The following is a 27,438-nucleotide window of genomic DNA, read 5'->3' on the forward strand; positions in this document are numbered from 1 at the left end:
GTACTGTATACAAATACAACATCCAGGCAGGAAACAAATAACTACCAACCACCATTGTTTTCCACTTACTAATAAACAGACCTCCTCAGTGAGATGGGGAACGTGTTTAGGGAGCACTGGGGCTTGTCTGTTTTGAAGACAAAAAAGGAAAAAAAAAAACACACCAGGAGAATAAAAAAACGAGAGAGGTAAATAATTCATCAAATGGATAAAAAGAAGAAGCTGGCAGGGGGTGAGGGAGAGCACCGCAGGGAATGATATCTGAGAAAGGGAAAACATACAAGTCTGGTGGGAACCACAAGGGGAAAAAAAATAAATTAATTAAATGGAAAAAAAAATGTGTGCGTGTGTGTGTGTTTTTTACATGTGAAGGGTTCTGCCTACAGATTAGTGTCTCCCCTTTTTGGCATTAACCACTTTGTGGTGGGGAACACACAAGGTGTTCACCCACCCCTACCAACTAAGTGACGCAGAATTGGGGGTGGTGTTGTATGGCTTCCGGCAACACTTCTACCACGGAGCGATTTCCAAGACAGTCACATGAAAAACCAACCTACCCACATGGCCTATGCTTATTTTGAACCAAAGCTAAGAGTTTCTTTCACTCAGAGCTACCATGCCGGTGAGCTGTCTGATGTACATAAAACCAAGTTGACTTAACTCACCCATAACTATTTATTGGAGTCTCATAATTTTTTTTTTCAAAATAAAAGACATCTGCTCCGAGAAACCTCTAAATTCAGTGATTTGCTGTTACCTGTTTATTTTGACTGAATCCGATTTTTCTAAAACTTATTGTTAGTTAAGAAATAACAACCACATGACTTTCAGTGCAAATGCTTTTCCTTTCTATCCTACAATCATACCACCTCAGGCTGCACTCCCGTTTCACAAGCTAAGTAGAGCTGAACCTGGAAAGTACATGGATGAGAGACTTTCAAGGAAAAAATTAGCCTGCAGAAGGAACTGGAGTTTGTGACTCAATAGGTAGCACTTCTTTTTTGGCTCAATATACTTTTGCTGTGGGAGGTGGCTGGATTTTTGGATAAGAAGACGCAGAACCAAGGTCCTGCTTACTTCTTGTCACTATAGAACACTTCATGTTTTTCTTAAGATTAGTATGTCCAGATATCCTGTTTTTAAAGGGACAGTCCTGTTTTTTGGCACTTTTTCTTATATAGGTGCCTATTACCCCCCACACCCTGTCCCGTTTTTTTCCACGGCTGCTATCTGGTAACCCTATTTAAGATTAGAGTTTTTAATAAGAACAATGTTCCAGATGAATACCAGTTTTGCTGAATACATTCCACTGTAGTTTCAACAGAATACAGAGTTCTTCTCCACTTCCTGTCCTTATCTGTTGCATTTCAGCCAGTGATAGAAAGGAGTTTTATAAGTGCGTATTATTAAAACCACAAACTTTCCTAAATCACTAGTTCCAGTTAGCAGCTTTGGTCTTTTACGGAGACATTCAAGGATACATTTTCAAAGTGTTGCACAAAGGACTGTCTTTGTACAGCACCTTGCACAGTGGGGTCCCTGTTCCAGGGCTCAATAATACAAATAGTAACAACAATAGAAGCTTTAAGCAAACTGCCCCACAAGGATGCCAGAGCAATTGCTACAAAAGAAAACGGGTGCAAAGTTAACCCTGTGAGAGCCTCTCTCTGCAGTTCAAGATGAGGTCCATCCATAGGCACATCTGCTCTCATTAGCCAAATTTAGAAAACAGACATGACGCTTTGTGCCCCAGAGCGACAGAGGATTCATTTTCTAAATCTCTTTAGGGGCCTCCTTGGGGAATTAGTCAAGAAGATGAGTAATATCTATATGGTTTGACAAAGACTAAACCCACGGAGAGTGAACTGTCACTTGACAGGTTAATGCGACCACAGAACAGCCTTGGGGGCCATTAGCACACACACACGTCCTCCCACATTTCTACAGGCACAGTTAAGGGAGGCAGGAAGATGGGGTTGGGGACCCCAAACACCTTACTGTTCTTAATCCATTTCCTGGGGCAGGTAGCGCAGAGGCTCTCCTGTGTTCCAGAGCTCTGGGTGCTATTCCCCCCGGCATCAGGGCCAGCACAAGCCCATGCTCCACTCCCACTTAAATCCGCAGAACAAGTTGCAAGTGAGACTTCAGTGGCACGCAGGCCTGGGGCTGGCTCTCTGCCCAGGGGCATATTTCACCCTTGATGATCTTGGTCTACCAAGGGCATAGTCCCATGGGCTGCAGGTAACCACCTGGCTCCTTTCTGTCCGGAAAACACCAGGGAGAGGGGGGGTAGAGAATAGAATTTGCCCCTCCAGCCTCGCCTTGCTTGGATCCTTTTCTACAGGCAGTGCTGCATGGCTGTCATCTGGGCTGGGTACAGAAAATCCAGAGGGAAGAGTCTAAGCCATTTAAATCAGCTTCCCTGGCCGAAGAGTGGGCCCAGAGCACCGCAGGCCAGGCAGCCAGCCACAAATGTGGACCATCACCCCTCCAAGGTTCTCACCGCGCTGTACAACCACGTAGATCCCCGCTGCTCCACTGGCGCAGCTACAGTGAGTACACCTGCCCTCATGCAAGCGCCGGGCACAAGTACAACCCCTGCATCCTCACGAGCACAAGGGCTGCTCCCTCCAGACGCTCCGGGGTGCAAGATGCCCAAAGGGCTCCCGCACATGCTGGCCAGACATACAGTGGGGAGGGGGCATACGCTGCATCCTCTGAATGGCACACCATGCTCCCCGTGAGCATCAAGAACCTTCAGAGGAATCCCGCCTACCAACGCCTGGCTGGGCCTTAAAGGCACCACTAAGCTCCTGAGTACCTCAACGAGAGAGTATTAGCACATCCTTATTCTGCAAATGGGGAAACTGAGGCACAAAGGGCCATCTTAAGGCCCAACTACCAACGCCGCGTCAGCCCTGCAGCAGCATGAAGTCCTAACGTAACGTACAAGCTCGTGGCAAGGCATGGCAGGACGAGCTGGCCCTACGGGACTTACTGTTAAATGTGGAGACCCACAAAGAATAGATCCATTCTCCCTCTCCCACCACACGCCCTCCCTCCCTCCCTCCCTCCCAACCCCAACCGAAAACCACGCAGAGGCAGAGACGTTGCTAGTTCCCTAGTGCCGCTGGCTCTGAAATGAGAAGGAAGCCAAGCTGCAGCCCCCACCCTCACTGCCTGGCTGCCTCGCTTGGGGACGGGGGTCTTTCATCTCCCCACAAGCAGCCCCAGGATGCAGCTGGGACTGGATGAGTCATGCAGCTTGTCTGGGTCTCTCCCAGGGCAGCAGGAGGGTGGAAACGCTGGGGCTCACAGACGGACTCCTCACCCCACCCCACCCCCACTCAGAACAGCCAGGGGCGGAGACAGCAAACAAGGACGCCCTGTTAGGGAGAGGGAGGGGATAGAGTGGGAGGGGAGAAAGGGGGAGCAGAGACAGGGGATACCAGTGCAGTGCATCTACACAGGGGGGGGGGGTTTGCACTGGTGAAAAAAATGCCCAGTGCAAACAAGCTCTTCCCTAAACAGAATTCTGCCCTGAGAACAGCCTGCTGGGGAGGATGGGGGGGTCCAACCCCCCCAAGAGAAGTGACGCTGTCTCCTTCTGGATGGATTTAAAGCCTCTCTCTGTCTCCGCCCGCACCCCCCTCCCCCATCTCCACGCCAACCAAAACACAGCAGAAACATGTCAGCGTTGGCCTACGGAACCGCGCACATTCACTCGGTCCTTGCTCAGGCAAAAAACCCAGGCACTGCCAGGAACACACGGCCGGCGCAAGAACTCAGGGAGGGTGGGGGGGCGCCATCCCCACTCAGCGGCACAGGATCAGGCCCAAGAGAGCTGAGGGTTTTTTTCAGCACTGGCTACAAGATTCGGACGCCCTATTCAAATGAACGGGGCCTGAGCAGGCAAATTGCCCAGGCAACTTCAAAAGCCTTCGCCACGCGGTCTTCCTCTGCATCGTGTGCAGCGGGGTAAGAGCACGCTGCCAGCACTGAGCCAGTAATAAATAAAAACAGCACAGAGCAAAGCAATCCCCAGCACTGTGCCCTCAAACAGACCAAGGACCGGGTTTGCTGGGCCTTACGAGCCAGCCTGAAACCCCCTCTGTGATGGTACGAAGCTGTGGGCAGGGGAGGGTACAAAAGATCAAGGTAAATGAATGATAATTATGGATTCTTTGGCAGAGATTGTAAAGTTTGCTCTTAGGTGGAAAGAATTTCTGACTCCCTGGGAGGCTCCTCATTGTTCACTCACTCCTGAAGCCTCCTGAAATGTCATTTACTGAGCCCAAGAGGTCAACTGGAGGAGGGATAAAGGGAAGGAGATTAAAAGAGCTCCTCCCGCCTTCCCAGAAGGGGAATGCCTGGCACAGGGATGCTGTACTTTCAGACTGCCTTGCCGTGCTGGCTACAGTGCTCCTGCCTTTTATGCTGATCTCTGCATAGCTAGAGGAATAAACACCTGGGCACTGCAAATGCTTTTTAAATCATGGTAGGTGCTTGTAGCGTAAGCTTTTGAGTGGTTGCCTCTAACCTGCCACCTGCCATTCAGGTTCCCCTCCCTGCTATGGTAAATGCCTCCCCTCCATCACCGGCAAACCTACAGGTGGGACATCACTTTTTCTTCCAATAAAGTGATCTGCAGCAGTAGTTGCAAGGGGGCAACGCGCAAAGTCAAGTCAGTTTGCAAGGCAGGATCACTAACCTTTTATCACTTGGACTCATCGAAAGTAGCACATTGCTGGCAGGAAGGCTACTTGGTATAAAAGTGGGAAGGGTGAGAGAAAAGGCACAAAGGACCCAATTCTCTATTGCCTTGCCCCTCACACAGTCATTCAGACCTGCGTAAAGCACCACCGCGGGTGCAAGGGGAGGCTTCGGGGTTGCTGACATTCTGGCCCCTCAGCTGACTACCCAACGTGGGGAGGAACAGACACCTTAACTTCAAGTCAAAGCCAAAACCCTGGATCCAAACACTTCGGACCTTTGGAGGGGGCAGTATCCAGATTCAAATCTTGCAGCTCAGGCCCATCAACAACAGTCAATCACGGTAAAGATTAATAAAGACCCCAAACACACACATAAAAGAGCAGATCTGCACTTGGTCACTTGACCTTTACTGAAAAGAGAGACGATGGAGTTTATGGCAGCACTCTGCTACAGCAGCTCTTTGCAGCACAAGGCAACACCCAATACCCCGAGCATTGGAAAGCAAATCTAATGACCGTACCCTAAGGTTCTTTCTCTTTTCCCGCTATTGGTCTGCTAGGCTGTTATATGCAGGTCACATCAATTAGGGCAGGTCTACACTTAAAACGCTGCAGCTGCACCTCTGTAAGGCTTTAGTGAACCTGCTACTACACCAACCAATGGAAGAGCTTCTCCCGTCGGCGCAGTTAATCCACCTCCATGAGAGGCGGTGGCTATGTGGATGGGAGAAGCTCTCCTGTCGTCCTAGCACTGTCTGCACCAGGGGTTAGGTGGGTATCACTGCGTCGCTCAGGGGTGTGGTATAACGTAGTTACACCGATGTAAGTTTATAGTGTAGCCTTGCCTTCGGTGGTATGATGGCACACTTGCCTTTGACGACTAACGACAACGTTCTGGTATTGGACACGTTTTTATCAAGTGGAGCTGGTCCCTTTGTTGTCTCAGGATTCTCAAGGTCCTGCTCTAAATCTTCGTGCCCTGGCTCTCATCCCATTTCCAACAGGTCTTACCCAGTCTAACGCAGGATACTATCTGATTCTGGCTGAAACTCAAATGTCTTGTTAGTTGTCAGAAGATGTCTCCTATTCTTCTATACATTTTATCCCCATTTCTCATGACCATTACATGATCAAGTAGCTACTTGCTTCAGTGCTGCAGGATTTTGGCTCCTTTCAGTCTCTTTTATATGCACACACATCATTCCGTCTCTCTCTTTCGAGTGGAAAAAATAAACTAAACGTTCCATTGATCCATCCAAATATTCCTCTTGTTGCAATTTTTAAACCGGCTATTTTACGCAGGGCCTACATTGTTGAGTTCCTCTTTATTGACGTTCAGGAGGCCTGTGCACAGTTTGTGTCTCATTAACAGCTTTGCTGCCACCACATAGCACAATAAACCAAGAAAGCCAACCACCAATTCAGTGCTGTTTTCAGCATCGCTGGACAAGCAGAAACTACCCCATTTTTGTTGGTTCCCCTTGCTTGGGAATGCATTGTATTAACATGCCTACGCTCCTACACTGACCTTGTATTTTAAATTTACACTGGAATACTGAGACTTGTTCACTGCAACTCCTCTAACTGGGATGCTTTGCCTGACATTATGGATTTTGTGTCCGTTATTGCTGCACGTCACATCGAGCTTGAAAGCACGCAGATCTCAGCAAAGTTCACATAAAAGTCAATAAATAATCAAATAGTGCCAGATCATGCTGTTCTGGTGCCAGCAAAATTCTCAGTGATGTCTCTTTCCTTCCTCCCCACCCCAACCTCTGGTACTAGAATAGACAGAGCACTGAGATATTTTTACTATTGTGTCATCTAATGCTGCCCAAAGCAGGTCTAGATTATCACCATTATTGGTTTGTACTGAGATGGCACTTAGGAGCCTATTGTGCTAGGAGCTGTACAAACACAGAACTAAGGAACGGTCCCTGCCACCAGGAGCTTACAAGAGAGCTTAAAAGAGAGCACACTGGTGGAGATGCTTGCCAACGGCTTGACCCCTTATTACATCAGCATTTCTCCCCATTGCTAGAAGAGGCAGTAATGCAACAGTGAGAGACTTCATGGAATGAAACAATTTCTTCTGGTGCTTCTTTGCAGCTACCACGATATTTCCTTTCGGATTTTGGTTAGCACTCCTGGTACCATGAAACAAGACTTTTTTTTAAAAGCCAGTTACTCAGAACAGCCCCAGAAACAGAACGGGGGCTGTGCTTGACCTTTAGTCAACAGGAAGGAGCTCAGGTTACAGCAAGTGCTTTCCTGCAGCAGCTTTTTGCAGCCTATTACGATATAATTCAGCAATAACATGCGGAGGAGAATTTTTTTAAATTAAATTTAAAGAGCTGCTTTGGCCAGGAGATCTTTATCAACGTGGGGTAATGGACTAGCAGCGCTTTTCTATTTCCCCCTCACCTCCAGCAGGCATGTTTCTTTAGCCTCACTCTCTAGGCTGGGTTTTATTAACTTCTTTGCTCTTTATGAATTTAGCACATGGAAAACTATAAATCTGCTTGCAAATTCCTACTGGGTTAAATGCAACTGGGTCTGTGTATTAAGGCAGCCCAAAAGAAATCAATACATCTGTGTTTCTATAACGACACCAATAACTACAACCTAGGGGCTCCCATCTGTGGCAAGGGAAGGAAGAAAAACAGAGCAAAGGCTGAAATGCCCCGTAATAAGCTATGAGCGAAGGGGCAGCGCTGGCTGCACAACACGCTCTCCCCACTTCACAGCAGCCCCTCTGGCCCCGTTCCATGGGGCTGGCGCTCTGTGTGGTAGCAGGGGAGGAATCAGGGGAAATAGGCATGTGCTCAAGCACATGCCCCTCCAGCCCCCGTGGAAGTTAACTGTAGCATTCACTCCCACGCATTCCCCACTGTGGCTTCTGCACAGGGGAAAGATGTGTAACAGCACCATGGTTCCCTAGGAGTGCTGGTGCTACAGCAGCCTACAGAGTTGCACAAGGGGGCAAGGGTCCAGGATCTGGGGGGCTATCTGTCCCCAGGCTCCGCACCCTCCCTGCGGTTCCCCAAAGCCCTCACCCTGAGGATGGAATTCTAAAGCCAGAAACTCTCATTCTCCTGGGCAGCCCGTCCCCTCCCGTGGGCACTTCCCTCCAGAGGCCAAGATGCTCCACATTCTCGCTGTAGTTTGTTCTCCCAGGAAGACTTTGCTCAGCGGCATCATCTGGTTTGCAGGGAGGTTCCTGATTTTATTTTTAACCCAATTTTCCAGCTGGAATGACTAATGCAAAAGGAGGTGAAGTAATTTGCTCAAGGTCACAGAGTCAGTCAGTATTAGGCTCCCTCTTCCCAGGCTCCCTTGAGCCCTTTGCTCTACCCACTGGACAACACAGCTGCACCAAAGTTAACTATGCACAATCCACTCACGGCTTCTCTTCACTACCTCATGTGTCATTTGTATAGGACCCTCCCCAATTCATGAAGGGCCCGATCCAGCGGTCCTTACACAGCCTTCCAAAAAACTTTTACCCAAGTAAAGACTGCACGATCATGCCCCAAAGGTACATTTACTGTAGACTACACACATCACCTATTTTCTCTTTAAAAAAAAATAGTTTACTAGGTTTGTGACCCATAACAGTAATAGACTGCAAGTTCGCTGAAGCAGTGACTGTCTTTTTCTTTCTCTCTTTCCTTAAATGACATGTTTGTACAGTGCTTATCACAACAGGACTCTGATCCTTATTTGGGACTCCCTAAGCATTAACGTAACAAAGAACAGATATTTGTGTACCGTCGGTACACACTGTAAAACCCATCTGTTTCCTCAAGGTTTATTCTGGGACTCGACTGAATTGGTTTATGGAGCTGGAAAAGGTGTGGACGTGTGCAAGTGCACCGGGTAGGGTATTCGGATGGGCCAGGGCGACACTTTAATTAGCTGCACAACGCTTACAGCCCAGGACAGGTAATTCCCATCAATCTGAAAAAATAAATCAATAAAAGAAATCTAAGCTCAATCATATTTTCATACGCATGGACACATTTAAATATTCAAATCATGAGAGTGATCCTAACAGCTAGATCAAAGCTTATACTGATATAGACCAGATGTATTGTGTTATTGTAAGGCTGGGCCCCATGACATTTCTGAGGTGGCAATATTAATCTGTTTGTAGGCAAGCAGCCATATTCCTGTTTGATGGGTTAACGCAGAGACAGACAGACACAAAACTGACAAACTCGCGCTATTTCCTTGTTTTCAGAGACCTGTAACAAGCAATTTTCGCTAGCTTCCCCCCGTCCAAGTTGGAAATCAGTATTTAACATAGACGTGCATATGCCCTTTGCATTTTTGGTGGGACAAATGGGGCTCTTAGAGGGTGAAATTCACCCTGTGCTGAGCACCAACCCATGGCCTGTGCACCACTTAAATACAGCTTAAGACCTGAGGCTGCTGCAACTCACACTGGTGGGACCAACCTAGACCCCACCTCCCTCCAGGATCAGGAGAACATAGAGAACCCACCTTTGCCACCGCCTCCCTTCTCAGGTGCTGCGTCAAGTCCAGCTCAGCAGGACCCCAAAGATCTGAGCCACTAACCTGACACCACTTCCAGCAGGAGAGCTCAGAGCATTAGTGATGGGGAGGCAGCGCTTCTCTCTGCTCCGTGGCTAGGTTGTATCCAGCCCAGGTTGGGAGTGCTTGAAGTAGCCATCGGGTGGCTGCCTCATGGCCTGTGCAAAATGAGTTGTTGGTCTTGGCCCAGTTCCTCGTGGACGGGCCGTCTACACCACATACACACACAAAAGCGTCACCACAACGGGACCCCTCATTGTCTGTCTCAGCTGCCAAGCAAGGACCCAATGGGCCATGAAGACCAAACGCCCCCTCTCGAGATGATCGCTCCAGGTCAGAAAGGGGGAGACAAGAGGGGAAAGTTTGCACGGCTGCTGATGTGGAGTACATGCTCCGAGGATAAACTGGCTTTCGCACAGAGAGAGTGTGGCCTAGTGAACAGCGTGGGACTCAGGAGACCTGCCTTCTATTCCCAGCTCTGCCACTGACCTGCTGGGCGACCTTGGGCAAGTCACTGCTCTGTGCCCCAGCTTCCCCATTTTACTGGCCTTCTTTATCCAACACTTTGAGCTCTATGGATCCAAGTGCGATATGACTTTTACTTTATTCATTCGCCTGCGGCTGACAATGCAGCCTCCCTTCACAAGCATGGAGCTCACAAACATGACAACTAACAACAACGAAAGTCCTCAGCCTGTATCGGAGATCTGAGGGCTGGACTGGGTGAGGTCATACATCTTTTCTTGCACTAATTACTAGGATTCTCTGATCATGGTAGAATGATCTGCTGATCAAGGGTGTCACTGGTTTTACTCTTTGGCCTGTTGGGAACAGGCTGAATCATCAGTCGATCCCAAGAGCTGCAACGTTGTCAGACATTCCCAGGAAACTCCGAGGACAGACACTGTTCTTATTACTGTCTTAGCGTATGTCAAGTTTCACAGCTTGCAGGATAGCAAGATGTTTCATGCCAACCACGGCTAACAGCACAGCATCTCAACGCAAGCCAGTATCAGGGATGCCTCTCTGCACAGGTGATTATAGGTTCTGCCAGGAGGGGAGCGGAGGACAAGGTATTTCCTGATGGTTATTATAATAAGCAGCAAAGCCAGTTACTGATGCATCACACGCCAAGTATTTCTCCCGCTCACATAACCCTTTATTGACACCCTTCCAGGATGGTTAAAGCAAACATGGAGGGAAGGGAGATTTGCTTGTTTAAGGAGGTACATAATCAGTTATTTAGATAATTCGCGGACCGCCCTGCTTTGTAACCTGGCAGCCAAACAGGAAGACTTGACTGCAAGATTGGGAGCAAACAAAGGAGACACCCAAGGACTGTAGGCTAGAACAGCATCCAGGTGTGGAAAGGAGGTTTGGCGTTCATCTGAAAGCCACAGAGGCTTTTTGAAGCCCAACGCTCCTATTCATTACCCCAGCCCACGAGCCGTAAACATACCATTGGGCAAGTGGCATGCGCCGCTGCGAGAAGACAAAGAGAAAGTAACACTCCCTCTGCGGCAGCCCAATGCCCCACCAGCAGATCCACAAGCCAGGTTTCTCTCTATACAAACACCATGGACGGCAGGTATAATAGGCCAGGGGAGAATCTGACTCCCCTAGGGCAGCTGCTGCCATGAGACCCCAGTTGTAGGTTTGGCAGGGGGAAATTTTGCTTTTCATTATGCCCCAGGCAGGTTCCAGGGCGGCTGAGGAGGCGGTATGTGCTATTCAGCTTCCTGGGCTCATCAGTAAACTCTCTGGACTCCAGGGAGATCACTAATGATCAGGGGATGCTGTCTGAATAACACATACCACCTCCGCAGCCCCCTGCCTGGGGCATGCCAAACGCTCAGGTTCTTCTTCCGGAAAAGAGCAGCTTCTGAATTTTCACAGGGTGATTTGAGGTCTGCCAAGGGGAGGCGCAGCTGCGGGAACTCCAGCCAGCCCAGGGCTCCTCCAAGAAGGTGGGGGGGCCCCTCAGGGCTCCGGCTGGCCTGGGACTCCTCTGGCAGTGGGAGGGGGCCACAAGGGGGTGTCTCGGGGCTCTGGCTGTAGAGGAGAGGTGGGCTCAGGTCGTGTGGGGGGACAGGGGGAGGTTTTGGGGCTCAGGCAGGGAGGTTCGGGGCTCTGGCTGTGGCAGGGGGAGGGGGCCTCGGATTGCGAGGGAGGCTCAGGGCTCCGGCCACGGGGAGAGGGGCAGGGGGCTCGGGGCTCCGACGGGTGGAAGGGGTGGAGCCGGGGGCTGGCCTCCCCAAAGTGAGGCTCCACTCACCACCCATGACAAACACAAACCAATAAGTAGCGAAAGGGGGAATCCCGCTCGAGTTGTAAGTTGCACACACTGGAGCAAGAGATATTGAGAGAGTTGGTTGTTTCATCAACTTAACTATGCAGCACAGGTTTTTGTGGTGGTGAATGCCTTGCCTTTTCCTCCCAACGTAAAGATCCTTATTCTAAATAACTACACTTGGCCTTTCAACAGTGCCGTTCACCAGAGCATTTCAAACCACTTGCAAAGACTGGTTAATTAAGAACAATGGTATTGGTCCATTACTAGATGGAAACAATAGAACTGTCAATAATAATAATGCAGAAAAGACAGGAGTATTCAATAAATATTTCTGTTCTGCATTTGAGAAAAAGCCAGCTGATGTAATCATATCATATATGATGTTGATAAAATACTTTTTATTCCAACAGTAATTAAGGAGGAATTTAAACAGTACCTATTAAACTTAGACATTTTTAAATCGGCAGGTCCAGAGAACTTGCACCCAAGAGTTATAAGACAGCTGGCTGAGACACTCTCTTGACTGTTAATGTTGACTTTCAATAAGTTTAAAAACACTGGGGAAGTTCTGCCAATGTTTTAAAAGGGTAAACAGGACAAATTAGGTAATGATAGGACCAACATTGTGCAAAATAATGCCGTGGCCGATACTGGATTTGATTAATAAAAGAATGACAATATAATCAATGCCAATCAACATGGACTTATTGGAAACAGATCTTGTCAAACTACCTTGATATCTTTTTTTGATGAGATTACAAGTTTGGTTGATAAAGGAAATGGTGTTCATGTAATATACTTAGACTTCTGCAAGATATATGACTTGGTACCACACAACATTTTGATTCAGAAATTAGGAGGATATCAAAACAGTATGCCACACATTAAATGGAGTTTAAACTGGCTAACTCATAGATCTCAAAATGTAACTGTACATGCGGAATCATCATTGAGCAGGTGTGTTTCTAGTGGGGTCCTAATAGGGACTGGTTGCTGGTCCTACAGTATTTAACATTTTTATAAATGACCTGGAAGAAAACATAAAATCGTTACTGAGAAAATTTGCAGAGACAAACAGTTTGGGAGAGTGGTAAATAACGAAGAGGACAGGTCACTGATTCAAAGCAATTGGGATCCTTTGATAACCTGGACGCAAGCAAACAACACACGTTTTAATACAGCCAAATGTAAGACCATATATCTAGGAACAAAGAACACAGGCCATAATCACAAGAGGAGGGACTCTATCCTGGGAAGAGGTAACTCTGAAAGGACATGGGGGGGTTACAATGGATAACCAGCTTAACATGAGCTCCCAGTGCAACACTGTGATCCAAGGGGCAAATGCGATCCTTGGCTGTACAAACGGGAATATTGAGTAGCAGTAGGAGATTATATTATCTCTGTATTTGGCACTAATGCAACTGCTGCCGGAATACTTGTTGTGCCCAGCTCTGGTGTCCAGAATTCAAGAACAATGTTGATAAATTGGAGAGGGCTCAGTTTAACACAGAAGGCTAAGGGGTGACTTGATCTCAGTCTAAGTACCTGCATGAGGAACAGAAATTTAATAACAGAGGGCTCAGTCTACCAGACGAATGTATAACAAGATCCAATAGCTGGAAGTTGAAGCTAGACAAATTCACACTACAAATAAGGTGCAAATTTTAAACAGTGAGGGTAATTAACCACTGGAACAATTTACCAAGAGTTGTGGTGGATTCTCCATCACTGGAAATTTTAAAATCAAGACTGCAAGTTTTTCTAAAAATAGCTGCTCTTGTTCAAATAGGAATTAATTCAGAGAAGTCCTATGGCCTGTGTCATACAGGAAGTCAGACTGGATGATCACAATGGTCCCTTCTGGCTTCATAATTTATGAATCTAAGAGTCACAATTCCCATGTGATGTTCCATAGGAATTATCCTCATTTTATATATGGAGAAACTGAGGCACAGAGCAGTTACTGTCCATATTTGCAAAGGTGGCTTGTAATTTTGGACAACTAGGGCCTGATTTTCAGAGGCACCACACACCCCAGAACCCCAACTGAGGTGACAAGGCAGCTTTGGCCGCTCATCACCTCTGAACGTCAGGCCCCAGGTGACTTAAGCAGTGTAAGATGCCACTTTTGAAACAGGGGCTTATGTGACTAGACCAAAGCAATACAACTCATCCCTGGCAGAGGCAGGAATAAAAACCAGATCTCCTGACTCCCAATCTGCTCCAATCACCACTAGATTTTTTTTTTTACAGGATGGTGAAGCCACTATATGCGAAATACTTATCCTGAAAAGCAGGCAAGATTTTTACCCGTAGGTCATAATATAGGTTCTCGTAAAGAAACGCTGAGCACAGATGGTCATATTTTGGCTTCAGTTTCCAACCCCTTGTCCGTGGGAACACCCCATGGGATTTCTGCCAGCTGACAGCCCATAATTTGGCATCTGTTATATCTGGATTAGTAATAAGTAGAGATGGGCCCAAACAAAAACCTTGTATCTGAACACCCCCCAAGCATTGCTGCATGCCCAGCACTGATCAGATTGGATCCCACTGCCACTCTACGGAAGAGCCCAAAGTAGTCAAGTTCATTATGTCCTTCCATTTAACAGCTGCCCCCATCCAGACGCAGAACAAGCATTTGTATAACGCAGATCTTGGGCAGGCGGGCAAAATCACACACCAAGACTGCATTACAGAGAGAAAGGAAAAGAACAGTTCCAGCAAATTAAGGATGGTTTCTCTGGGGTAAAATTTAAAACATTTCAAGCAACTGAAAGCCGAATATGAGCCTCACACCAAAGATTTCCTTTGTCAGGTCTGAGGGACTTCCTCAGGTGGAGGAGGCAGGTCTCCAAACCTGGGAAATCACTGAAGCAACTGATACATAGACTTTATTACATACTGAACTCATGTGTGGTCTTACTGCACTGCCAAGAAAGTTATCAAGCCAGATTCTGTACTGGCTTACATCCTTTGCAATTCCCTGGACTTTGCACAGGCTGGACACAAGTCAGTTTGGACAGAATATGGTCCTTGAGTTTATCAGTGTGCAAAGAACCTTGCACAGCCCACCTGAAGCTTCCATCTGCAACAATCTACAAACACCTGAGTTCTTTCATTTCACACCCGCTAACAAGTCCTGTTGGGCAATCTGGAAAGGATGCGACACAACCGGACTGGACGAGTTACTTCACTTCACTCCCTTGAGGGACATTTTGTCGTCTCATTTGCCAAAACCACCAGGCTGGCGAGAAACAGGACAGATGAGGATCTTGATGCTCTTTTACTCCTGTTGGGTGCTGACAGATTTCAGTGTCTAACTTCCTTACATCTGTGGGTGGTCATGGGTTTATTGCCCACTGGAAAACGAGCAGAGCCTCCAAAGTTTGAACAGACCCCTCTCCTCCCACCCTGGCCTTAGTAAATTTGCATCCTGCTGGAGGGCAGGGACAAGAGCTAAGGAACAATATTCTCTCCTTTACATTCTCTGTAGCCCCCGCTGCTGTGCTGACTGCAGTAAATTTCACTGCAGCTCGAAGGACAAAGTATTAAGCTTCCATTTTGGGACTTCAGGGCCTGACCCCATAATGGGTCCTTCATCAAGACTACTCTCAAATAACGGTGTGCGGGATTAGACCCTTAGGGGAAAGGGCATGCACAATTATTTACAGGGTATATATCCCCAAATACTTCATACTTCACTTTTTGGCCTTCTGAACATGATAAGTATTAACAAGATATTAAGGAAGTCAATGGAGTTACAGCCTCTTATAGCAAGGCTGAATGTGGCCCTCTGTACTAACAGGGAAGAGGAGCATCCTCCATCCTTGTAGAGTTTCGAAAAGACACTCGTTATTGTAGCATCTGGGAGCCATTGAAGATTTCATAGGAACAGATTCTCAGTTGGTGCCATGAGCTCAGCTCCACTTACTTCAAGCCCATTCACATCAGCAGAGTATTTAGGCTAAAATGTTCTGGAGTCACATTGTCAATTTCAGGATTTAAAAAAAAAAAAAAAAAAGAGAGAGAAACTTTTAACATTCAGTATGAAAAATGATAACACAAGACATGTGTGGGTTACCCCACTAGTGCTGGGTGATGTTTCAAACTGCTTCCTTACTATTTTAGGACCACATACTCTCTCAATCTGCACAGAGGCCTTGCTGATGACCCTGGGAGCTGTACATGGATGATAACATGGGAATGTCTACACAGCCTGGATCAGTGAGCCCCCCCCTCCAGCCAAGGTCCACAGACTTGGGCTAGTGGGGCTCGCGCAGCACTCTAAAAGTAGTTGTGTAGACAGTGCTCTGAAGTTGAGGCTCAGACTGGAGCTTGGACTCTGGAACCCTGTGAGGGTCCTGAGCTCCGGCTCCAGCCCAAGCCCAAATGGCTACACCACAGTAGAACAGCCCCATTGCCTGAGCCCAAGTCAGCTGACACGGGCCAACCGTGGGTGTTTAACTGCAGTGTAGACATACTCTAAGGGACCATACTGAGCCACTTCCCATGCTTCGTTAGGCTCCATTCTCTGACCCAGACCAGATTCTGATCAGCACCATTCCAGGCTGATCAGGGTAGACAGATGGGGAGGGATAGCTCAGTGGTTTGAGCATTGGCCTGCTAAACCCAGGGTTGTGAGTTCAATCCTTGAGGGGGCCATCTAGGGCAAATATATATATATAGTTGGGGATTGGTCCTGCTTTGAGCAGGAGGTTGGACTAGATGACCTCCTGAGGTCCCTTCCAACCCTGAGATTCTATGAGTCAGGCTGAAGCTGGAGAAACTCTACTGAAATGAATGGAGTTAAAGTGGTGTAAATCTAACTCTGATCAGAATCTGGTGATGTATTCACACTGTAGTGAACATTTTACACTGGTGCAACTCAGATCACAATTTAGTCGTAGGTATGTAGTGGCATGGGGCAGAACTCCATCGTGCTAGGCGCTGTAAAATTACAGAACCAAAGATGGGTCCCCCGGCATTCACACTGTAGCGTTTATTTTCCATTCTTTTAAAAACCTACCCTAAAATAGTACAGTATGGACTACACTGGCCTATAATGCTTGAATAACATAGTGAAAGCTGGAGTGTCTTGAGCCGTCAATGAAGAACACTGTAGTATTTTTATAAGGGTCCTTTAGAGTTAAGTGGGTAAGTCACCAGGGGGAGATAAAAGGCAAATTGGTATCATAATCCCCGCTGAAAAAAAAGTATGTTTGTTCTGTTCACCCCCACCATAAAGAAAAAGCTCTTGAGCATCCCAGATTGCAAGAGGTACTAGGGGAAGAAAAGTTATTGATCTGAGATAATTCATTTTACTATAAGGGGCTGGTACTTTTACTTATTTAATAAAGGTCTGGCGTCAAACCACTGTGAATTTCAGGATTATCTAATTCTATCTAATCTCATTCAATCATTGATGCTCCAGACAGGAGCAGAAAGGAATGCCTGTCCTTTCCTGTCTTCAGGCGCTATCTCTGGTTGCCCTAGCAACACGGCAAATGCAGCTTCAACAGAGCTGAGTATCACCTATCACATTCATCCCTGGATAAGAAGAAAGGAGGAGGTTACAGGAGAGTTTCTGCAATTTGATGGGTAGACACATGCAGAACTGTTGCCACCACTGGAGGGGAATGGACCCATAACTCTGAATCAGCAAGGCCCAGGAGGAGTTCTGATGGATATAGACTCCTGAGGGGAAGCGTGAACATGAAGACAGTGGACTGACTTCCCGCTGTCCAGCAGAGCGTGCTTCTTTCTTTTATTACTAAGTTTTATACTAAAAGAAGTTGTGGCGATTAAGTGGCCTGCTTTAACTGGAGCTATTTAAAATCCCAGTGCTGTTTTTTAAAATAAGTTCTGAAAACACTGAGTTAGGACCCAATTAGAGGCACCCACATGACTTCCTTTGCTGCCATATCACGACCAGGACTATTTCCAAGGAGAATTTATTTTCTGTGCCAAAAGTTCTTAAATTCTCTCCTCTAGCACTGAAAATTATTTTGCTTTTCTGCTCCTTAAATCACGGGAAACTGTTCAAGGAAGGGTCTTCCCTTCTAGATGTTGAATGCAAAATAAATAAGTAACAGGTGCTTCTCTACCATCTTCCATCCAAAGATCCCAGAAATATGGATTAAACCTTATAACAATGCTGTGACGTAATTTGGCATTGTTAATGGTTTCTGGTTTGCAATGTGGTACACTGAGGCACGGGAAGGAAAGGTCAAAGACCAAATTTTTAAGAGTGGCCACTAGTCTGGAGTGCCCAACTTGAGATACCAAGGGCCTGACCTCTATGGGAGCTTTGGATGTTCAGTACCTTTGAAAAATCCTATCCTACTAGGGTACGTCAACATCACCCCCTAGGCTTGAGAGCCCAAGCCACATCAGAAAAGCACCATCTACACAACTATTTATAGCACATTCATGTGAGCCCTGCTAGCATGTGTCTGTGGACCCAGGCTAGGAAACTTGCTCCCCAGATGCTGTGTAGACATACCCTAAGTGTCTAAAACCAGGCACCAAAATTAGTGTCACCCCAATTTGAAGGGTGCTTTTGAAAGCATGGGCCTAAGAGATTTGTCCAAGGTCACAAAGTGAGTCAATGTTGGAGCTAGAATACAACCCAGGAGTCCTGACTCCCAACTCTTGCCACTACAGTTAGGCACCTCAGTCTATTTCTTTATTTCACTGTACTGAGAAAAAGAAAAATCCTATGCTGTGTGAAAAAGCAGCAGCGTTATCCAAGCAAATGGGAAAAGCCTGGAGTTCTAAGACAAGCCGGACATTAACAAAAGCTGCTGTGTGATCATCTCAACCTGCTGCAATAGCACAGACATAGGTGAACCATTAGTTCACAAAACAACAGTAGCTTTCAGCTCTCCGAGAGTTTCCACTGAATGCCGTAAGGAGTAGCAACACCATCACACTCTCAGTTTCTACCCCTACCTGCTGCCCACACAGAGATGCTCAGTCCTTTCCCATCTGCAGCTCAGGGTCTAATCCCACACACCTTGTTCTGGAAAGCACCCTGCTGAAGTCAAGGCTGTTTGCGTGAGCCCCGGTCTATAATTATAACATCATCCAATTTGGGGCTATGTTCTGCCCTCAGACCTCTCTGTGCAAACAATCAAGAGTACAGCCCTTCAGATGCAACTTCTCCAACTTCTGTCGCACACACTGGCAGTGCTACCATTTCCTGGCTTTCCCCTACTTGCACTACAAATCTTTGGGGGAAAACAATGATCCCTCCATCTTATACAGCCCAGGTCATAGAAAGAGTTATGCATCTACATGAGATATTATTTCTTTTTTGCTCTTTCGGTATGTCTATCCAGCCTGCATGCAGGGTAAGCAGCAGGCATCACTTACAGGCCAGAGAGTCTGCTTGCAATGAACCTGTCTTCTTGACTCAGGCTGGTGAGGATCCTATGGGCATTTGCCCTGGTTGGAGATGTTAGAGATGAAAGAAAATCCTTGATCTAGCCACAAAACACCCAACACACCTGAAAATGAAGGATACCCAATACAAGGGCAATATACAATATTAAATATTATGATTATTAAAGGTTATCCAGGAGCAGGGCACATTTGCACACAAAAGTATCCCTATTTTGCAGCTTTCTGTGTAAACGCAAAATAAAGCAAAAGCAGCTAAAGTTCTGCTTTAACTAGATCTAGAATATGGGTAAGATTTTTTTCTTCCAGGCTTGGGAATTCCCTCCATCCACCTTCTGAGGCATGTTACAACAAAATCCTGCATCAGATTATATTTACGACCCAGGGGAAAGTGCAATTTCCTCTCCGCTCTCACTGGTTTTGTTAAAACAACACAGCCAAAAATAAGAGCAAGGAAATGCATTTCCCCGGTGGGGGGTGGGGTGTACTGGAGAGATACCTTAGTGTGAGAGCAGCAGAAGGATGAAGCAAAGAAGCTAAAGGAGACGGCCATCAATTTCACTTACAAACCCACATGTGATTCATGCAGCGATAAATAGCACAATCAGTGAAACGTCTCTCTGTGCCATCAATTGGAAGATGCAAATTTGGTGACAGAGGGCCCAATACTGCAAGGTTCCCATTGACATCAGCAGGAGCAAAGGATGCGCATCACCTCCTGGCAGGATTGGGCCCAGAGCTGGGGAAGGGGGCTTTCTCAGGCTGTTGGCTTGGTGAAGATGATGCACTTCGCTCTGGGGGAGGATGGGGGTGGAGGAGGAGGAGGAGGAGCCGATGCTGCCAACCAAGATTCAGCACTGGCATCTGTTGTGTAGCAAGAAGCTTGCCAGCCCTGTGGATGAAGGAAACAGACTGTGCATAGGAGAAACAGAAGACGACAGTAAAAGAAAAAAAAAGAACAATATCTAAGAAGTGGAGGGCAAAGATGAGTGTATAATTCCCATCAAACGTTACTCTATTTTCGTGTATATTAAAAACAGAAGGACTCTCTTCAAAAGGCTATGACAAAGAATGCTGCTTCTCCACTCTCCCTGCCTTACAAGCCCATTACAGAACACAGCATAAAAACGCATCATCGCTACACAGTTTAAACAGGGGACGGTTTACTTTTAAATGCGCAGGAAGAAAAGAAGAAAGTACAGACAGTGGGAATTAATTCTGGTCCCTTCGTCAGCTCTGCAGGTTAGGTCCCTTGTTCACTAAAGCTCCAACGAGCTCCAAACGAGCACCGATCCTTTTGATTAACGCCAGCGGGTTTGGACACAGACCACTGCAAATTAAAACCAGGTGTCTGTGCCCTGAGGCAATAGAGACCGCCCCAAGCAGTGTAATGACATCTCTAAATAATTTTGACAGCAAAATTACTTATCCTATCTCACCTTTACACTGCCCTTGACACAATCCTAACGAGATGATGTTGCTTTTGCTGCTTTTATTTAGCTCTCCCTATCTCTGCTCTACATTCAACTCTTTTTCCTTGGATTGGTAGATTTTTCCAAACTTTAAACTTGATTCCACAGTTTGCCGGTCATGCAGCCTTAACGGCAAAGCCTAGCTTGTGTCTTCTGACCTACTGGGCTGAATCCACTCCAGCGCTTATTGGTGGTATGAGCCAGGGTATAGGACCACCCACTCCCCAGGTGCAGAAAATCCACCAGGGGGCACAATGCGGCCAAGCAAGAGTGACAAACTACACTGTGCTTGGGGGGTGCGGAAGAGGGCCCGGACACGGATGCATTGATCTACAAGCCTTACGGAGCCCCTGCTGGAAATTAAAGTTACCGTCTCCAAGCAGAATCCCTGAAGCGGCACAAACACTGCCCGCCATCCTGCCTCTGACCTCAGGCATGAATTCCTCATCCCCAGCACCAAGGAGGGTTACTCTGACTCATTATGTACAAGCCCCATTAAGTCACTGGTGGCCCTGCTCCTAGCCCCACAATGTAATAGCCCACAGGCATTCACCTTGCTTCTTTACTCCCTAGAACAGCAGCAATCTTGACTGTAGCTGCATTACAGCTCCCAGTTTTACCCAGGTCGGTAAATATCCTCCACCTTGAACCCTTTAGTGCCACCGGAAAGTTAACCCGATTTTCCTAGACTGGGAAAGCTTATGCACCTCTACTATTCACTCCCCATATTGTGCTCCAGTTACTGTTTTCCTTTTCAGAGCGCTTTTCATTATCTGCAAAACTAAATCACGCACCAGTTCCCTCCACCCCATTGCTCTTACCCGTACACTTCAATATACAAATAATTAAATGTCTCATCCATGCAACACCTTCTTCCAAAATCTGCAAGGCACGTGGACAATAACAGAGCAATTGTAAGGCATTCTGCACAAGGTTTGGCCTTGAAGCCTACTCAGGAGTAACAGCTCCCAGTTTTGAGCTGGCACAGAACACAGCTTCCCACTTAACAGGCTGCATCTTCCAGGTATGTGCTGGCTTCTCATTCACCTCTAGGTGCAACTCAAGCTACAGGTTTTGCTCTGTAAGTTTAGAGACCTGCGCCCTCACTGCCACAAGAGCAGCTGATGTGTATTTACTCACAGCCCCTGCATTTGAAAGTCTTGGGGCTGGGGGGTTGAGGACTCAATTCTACAGTGGTCAGGCAAAGCTGCTCTTGTTCCCCTCAGGGGCATAGCATGGTGTTTTTCCTCAGACTCCTCCCTGAAGGGGGTTGTCCACTAGAAGGATAGATCAGCTGAACCTTTGGGGCTGTGGGAGTGTTTTGGTTAACGCTGGAGGTCAGGCTCAGAAAACAGGTCCAATGCATGCGATTTAAACGTCCCCTAAATAAAGCAATTACAAAAATCCTAAACTAAACTGAATAATTCAACAACAAAACCTAACTAAACTAAAATGTGCTGGATTAAACACAACACTCCACATCCGCATGAAACCACAAATAAAACCAGCAAGCTGTGCCAAGGGCCGCCAGGAATAAAATGTCTGTAAAGGTGCTTCCCAGAGGAGCTTTTTCTACAGCCATGAGGGAATCTCCAAAGACACAAAGGCAAAGCTGAAAATAGCTCCCTGCATGCAAACCCCAGGATCCGTGCGCTCCACAACTCAGACAGGAACCCGAGATCCAATCCATTCAGTTGAAACCAAGTTTTCAGGCTCAATCCTGCCCACACAGGCACCCAGGAAAGCAGCCAGGACACTGAGCAAGCTAAGTCCTATACAGGTGAGTTTCACTGGAACAGCCTCACCTCATGCTGGAGTCCCCAAGCTTTGGATCAGCTAAATTCCAGCCCCCTACAGCCAACAGTAGGGATCACACCGGGGCTGAACTTCTAGTCTGGTTACTCTCTTCTGACCCCTTCAGGTTGACAGAGGCAGCAGTCGTCTCCATCCCAAGGGCAGACAACCCAAGTCACTCCGCGGGGTAGGTAGGGAGAGCGGCTCTGACCCCACTTGGACAGATCAAAGGAAAACCCATCTCAAGACCCCTGTATAGCTGTATTACTAACCCCACTGCCTCTGACCTAGGAACACTGCATGGTTCTTGGCACATTTTGAGCTTAACAATGGGAACTTTAACTGACCCCAGACACTTTGTTTCTACATTAAAAAAAAACAATTTAGATCTTTTCCAACCTCACACACAATTGTGTGGTGATGACAAGAACCAACCCCAAACAAAACAAAACCAAACACCCTCTATGTCTATCAAATCAACAGCAAAACTGGGCCCCAGTAAACAAATGAATTATCATTGTCACTGACCAAGTTATGCACAATTACCATGAGCCCTGGCACACAAGAAAAGAGGTAGAGGGATTTTAAAATATATTTTATTGGGATTTCTTTTTTGTTTTACTGCACCTATGCCACGACAGGGTTTTAAGAAGCCTGCCCTTCCATCTTTACATGTGCTCTGCACATCAAACCCAGGCTAGGTAAGGCAGACTTTCAAAGAGAAACCCTGGCTGTGAAAAGACAGAACTGGGGGAAAAAAAAAGAAAGAAAGAAAATCCCATGTTAAATCCTAAGACATTTTCAGAGGCAGCCTGGCTCAGGTCATTATGAAAAATACTCTAAGGGTCACACTGGTGATGGAAACAAACAAACGAGATCCATGCTTGAAAATGCTTCCTCTTTGCTATACTGGGCATGCAATCCTGGCCATTACAAATCTAAACCCTTTTGCTCTAATGAGAGAGATTTTAGTGCTGGCCTCTGCAAAATCATTCCCCTGTCCTCCCCCACTTTGCTAAGGTGACTGTCCCCTATGAACAGGTCAGGCCTTCCTCAGTGGCCTGGCACAGCCAGAAAAACCACTCACCACCACCAAGAGCAGCACAACCCCCAAGGCTCCTTTAATTGCAGAGACAGAGTTACTGGCACTGTGCATGTGCAGGAAAGTTTAAGGGGACTAAAGGGAAATGCTGAAAAATGGTTCAAAGCTGAAATGCACTGGAATGCACCAAAGGGCCTTTTGTAATTTCAACCATTCTTAACTGAAAATATTTGGGATCCATGTAAATGGGGGATACAGATCTAAGTATGCAATTTACAAGTCTACTGCCTGCAACGGTTTTTGTGCCTTCCTGGCATCCTGCATGTGCAGCAAAACACAGGGGTAAAGACCCAGGCAATTTAACCTCATCTGAACTACAAAGACTGAGGGTACATGAACCCAGTGTGTGTGTGTGGGGGGGGTCTGGCCCTCCTTAACCGCAAACACAGAGGGTGCACGGAAAAACAGGGGTGCAGGCCTATGCAATGCACACTCTCCTTAACGGTGAAGATTTAGAAATGATGCATGAAATCCGGAGAGCTCCAGCCCCCTTTAATGGCAAAGCTGGGGGGGGGGGTGTCGGGGAACACACGCCTGTGCAGCGCCTGGACTCACCTAATGGCAAAGCTTTTTTCTGCCTGCAAGCGACTGTGTCCATGAAAGGCACAAACCAGGGCAGGGGATGCGTCTGTCCGTCTGCCCCCTCCTAGCCCCGGAGTGACCCCCCTCCGCCCGACTCCCCACGCGCCCGGGGGGCTCTGATTGATGCCCCGGTCAGGCTCCGAGACGCGCCCGGGGGGGGGGGGAGCCGGAGCCGCTGCCGCTGCCCGAGGGAGGAGACGCCGAGGCAGCAGGCGAGACGCGGCTGCTCCTCCTCCGCCTCGCAGGAAACCAGCGGTCGGTCACAGAACTAGCCGAGGCGCCGGCCGCCGTCTGCAGCTGCAGCAAACGAGCTGCGACGGGGAGGGGGGGGGGCGGGAGCGATCCGGGCTCCGCTGGGGGGGGAGGAGGGAGCCGAGCCGCATTCCTTGCTGCTGCTGTGTGTGTGACCTGCCCCTTGCTAATGCAGGGGCGTGGGGGGGGCACCCCCATTACAGCCTCCCTGCAGGGGGGGATCCACATCAGAAGTCCCAGCCCGGTTCCTTAGCTGCCTGGGGCCAGCCAAGCTGGGAAGGCACCAACCAAGTAGCCTGCTAGGTCTGGCGTTGCTAGACACGCGCTGGCTCTCTCCCTTGCAGACCCATGCACTGGGGAGGGCGGTGCAGATCCTCTTTGGGAGGCCAGGGCACATTCCAGGCCGGGAGATGCCCTGAGAAAAATGACCCCTGCTGACCCCTTTGCAGACAGGAGCTCATGTGCAATGGCTGGCCACGTTCCCCGCCCAAGAAGATGGGGGGGGGGAAGGGGTCTTGCTTTCCTTTTGCTGGGTTGATTTTGCTTCTGACCGTTTTACAGCAGCTGGTAAAAGGTTCAGGCCCATGGTAAAAATCTCCAGCTCCTTAGAGCTGCTTTCCCAGACTGGTTCCATGGCCATATGCAATTTGTTTCCCAAATCAATCCTCCCTTATCAGACCCCAAAAGGCCCCAGACCGGGCCTGAGAGCAAGCAGGGATTTTGATTAAAGCTCTTGATGTTACAAATTCGATTTGACAGGGTAGAAGGGTTGGATAAATTCAATGTAACCTTTGCAGAAGGGAGGGTGGGGCCAGGGCCAGGTGTTGGGGCCATTCTGCTCTCAGCTTGCAGCACCAGCAGGAGTAATTCACCCATAAGCAGCTGGCTCTGCCCCATCTCAAAAATAATTCATGAGCTTGGCCGGCCCGTTCCTGTTGACAGGAGGCCGCTCTCATTTACACCAGATTCCCAGCAGTATAAACTTCCCTGGATAGAATCAGGCCCTCAGTTTCATTGCATGCTCTTGCTACAAGCATAGCAGAGGGACCCAGGTCTCATGGGGGTGATTCACACTTTCCTGCTATATCTGTAATATAAAATACAGTAAGTTCTGTGTAGGATGGCTAAGAGCTCCCTGCTCTCACTGATTCTTAAACCACAGTCATCAGACAAGGAAAGATAAATTGTCCCCATTTCTTAACTGTTTCCTAGTATAATTCCTTTGAATATATAGTGCATGCAAATACTACAGCGCACTGTCAGGGGATTCCAGATTCCATGTGAAACTGCCAGTACACACTGGAGAGAGAACCAGCCAAATCATGCTTGCCTGACAAAGGAGAGTAAAGTGCCAGTGGAACCTCTCATGTGAGTAAGGCAAGTGGGATTTCGTCCATGGATAGTCACTCACTTTTTTGTTCATGGGTTGTAGAAAGAAGAGTAAAGTTAGCATCAATAAGGTTGCCCTTCAGCGGAGGAAGGGTGGTCTGGGAGTCAAGAGACCTAGGTTCTGTTCTTCGTTCTGATGCAGTTTTCCTACATGTGACCTCAGGCAAGTCACTTAAGATCCAGTCCTCCAATGAGATCTACCAAGTATAGCCCTGTGTTTGTGCAGAATCCCACTCGAGTCTGTGGGGTTCCATGAGAACACAGGAGGCCACTTGTATGGATCTTGTTGCGGGATCGGGGCCTGATCTTCCAAGGTGCTGAGCATCCAGAAATCCAGATTAAGTCATTGGGAGCTGCAGGTGAAAGTCAGACCCTCAAACCCAGAGCTGGCTCTAAGGGCAGGCAAACATGGTGATCGACCTAGACTCCAACTTTCAGGGGGTGCTGCACCACTCAGACCTTTTTAGGGGAAGGGGGACAAAAATGTTTTCTGCCCTGGCTGTCAAAAGGGCTCAAACATCTTAGTACATCAGCCATCCCATCTTTAAAATGAGGATAATGGCACTTTCCTACTACACAGAGCTGTGGTGAGGCTAAAGGAATGAGAGTTTGCCAATGCTTTGAGACACTATTATGCAAGATGCTATATACGTGCATTGTTTTTACATTTTAATTTCTAAAAAGGAAAGGAACATTTTATTTTAAAAGGACTTGTATTAAGACACATCAAATATAATTATCTCCATCTTTCACTTCAGTCATTTCTTAATAACTTTAGGTTGTCTTCCTGGAACACTACAACATACTCAGTGGTTTTAACAAGCTTACGAAAATAATGGTTAGCTTTCTCATAGCACGATCTACACTCAAAGTAAGGAAAATTATGCCAAGAGCACGCTGATTGCTACACAAAAATAAACAAAATAAAAGCCAGTTGCTGTGCTAAAATAATCCAGAATAAAGGTTATTCTGCTGTCAGAACCTTTCCTCCTTCATCTCACTGGGAGAAGGGGGCTGGGAGACATATCAAGATGGATTTTCTTTTCCTTTCCTAATACTAAATGAGCTTCTATTTCCATTGATATCAGGAGTTTTTAAACGTTTTCATATTTAGACCATATTTTAACATGGAGATCGTCTCCAAAACAACTCCCCTCCCAACTGCAATCAGGTAGCATCTCTGAGGCAACAACAGCAATTGCTTATGTAGAAAAATAACCTTAGGAAAGTATTTAGTGTCATTTTAGCTGTCTTTTAATGCAATTTAGCAGCTGGAAATGAGGAGCAGCCATCATCACGTGATCAGCCAGTTCTCAACAGACCACCAGCAAGTGCTCTGCAGACACCGTGATCCATGGACCAAAGTAAAGGAACCTCGCTGATCTGTAGGGTCAATAATAATAAAAAAAAAGTGCACAAAGGGCCCAAACCTGTAAACACTAATTACCCAGCATAGTGCTTCCTACTGTGAGTTGTGTCACTGAAGTCAATGAGACTACTCATGGTAGTAAACATTATGGGTGAAATTAGGGCAACCAAATAGCAAGTGTGAAAAATCAGGACAAGGGTGGGAGGTACTAGGCGCTTATATTCCCCAAATATTGGGAATGTCCCTATAAAATTGGGACATCTGGTTACCCTAGGTGAGATGCTGGCCCCATTAAAGTACATGGCAAAACTCCCATTGACTTCAGTGGGGCCAGGATTTCAACCTATGTGACTTACTAATTGTGAGATAGTAATTGAAAAAAATATATAGTGAGATAAATAGTATCTTTAGGTTTTGTTCTGTGATGACTTTTTCAGTGTAAACAGCTACAGCACAATATGCGCTCAAAGAGTTAAGTTACAAATATAGATTATATATTTGCTTTG

The 27,438-nt window shown here is 47.2% G+C and overlaps 1 protein-coding gene across 10 annotated transcripts in view; it reads right to left on the minus strand.

Moving 5' to 3' along the window:
• The window catches only part of SAMD11 (sterile alpha motif domain containing 11), a 178,842-nt gene that overhangs the window by 147,096 nt on the left and 4,308 nt on the right, over positions 1–27,438 (minus strand). The window contains exon 1 of one of the 10 annotated variants that reach the window (XM_044996669.1): positions 24,463–24,576. The exons of the other annotated variants lie outside the window; for them this stretch is intronic. The gene's annotated coding sequence lies outside the window, so the exon portion shown is untranslated. Of the gene's footprint in view, positions 1–24,462; positions 24,577–27,438 lie in introns of those variants that run through there. 10 annotated transcript variants of the gene reach the window in all.

The sequence above is a fragment of the Mauremys mutica genome, chromosome 21 (genome assembly GCF_020497125.1).
Source record: "Mauremys mutica isolate MM-2020 ecotype Southern chromosome 21, ASM2049712v1, whole genome shotgun sequence".
NCBI classification, from domain to species: domain Eukaryota; kingdom Metazoa; phylum Chordata; order Testudines; family Geoemydidae; genus Mauremys; species Mauremys mutica.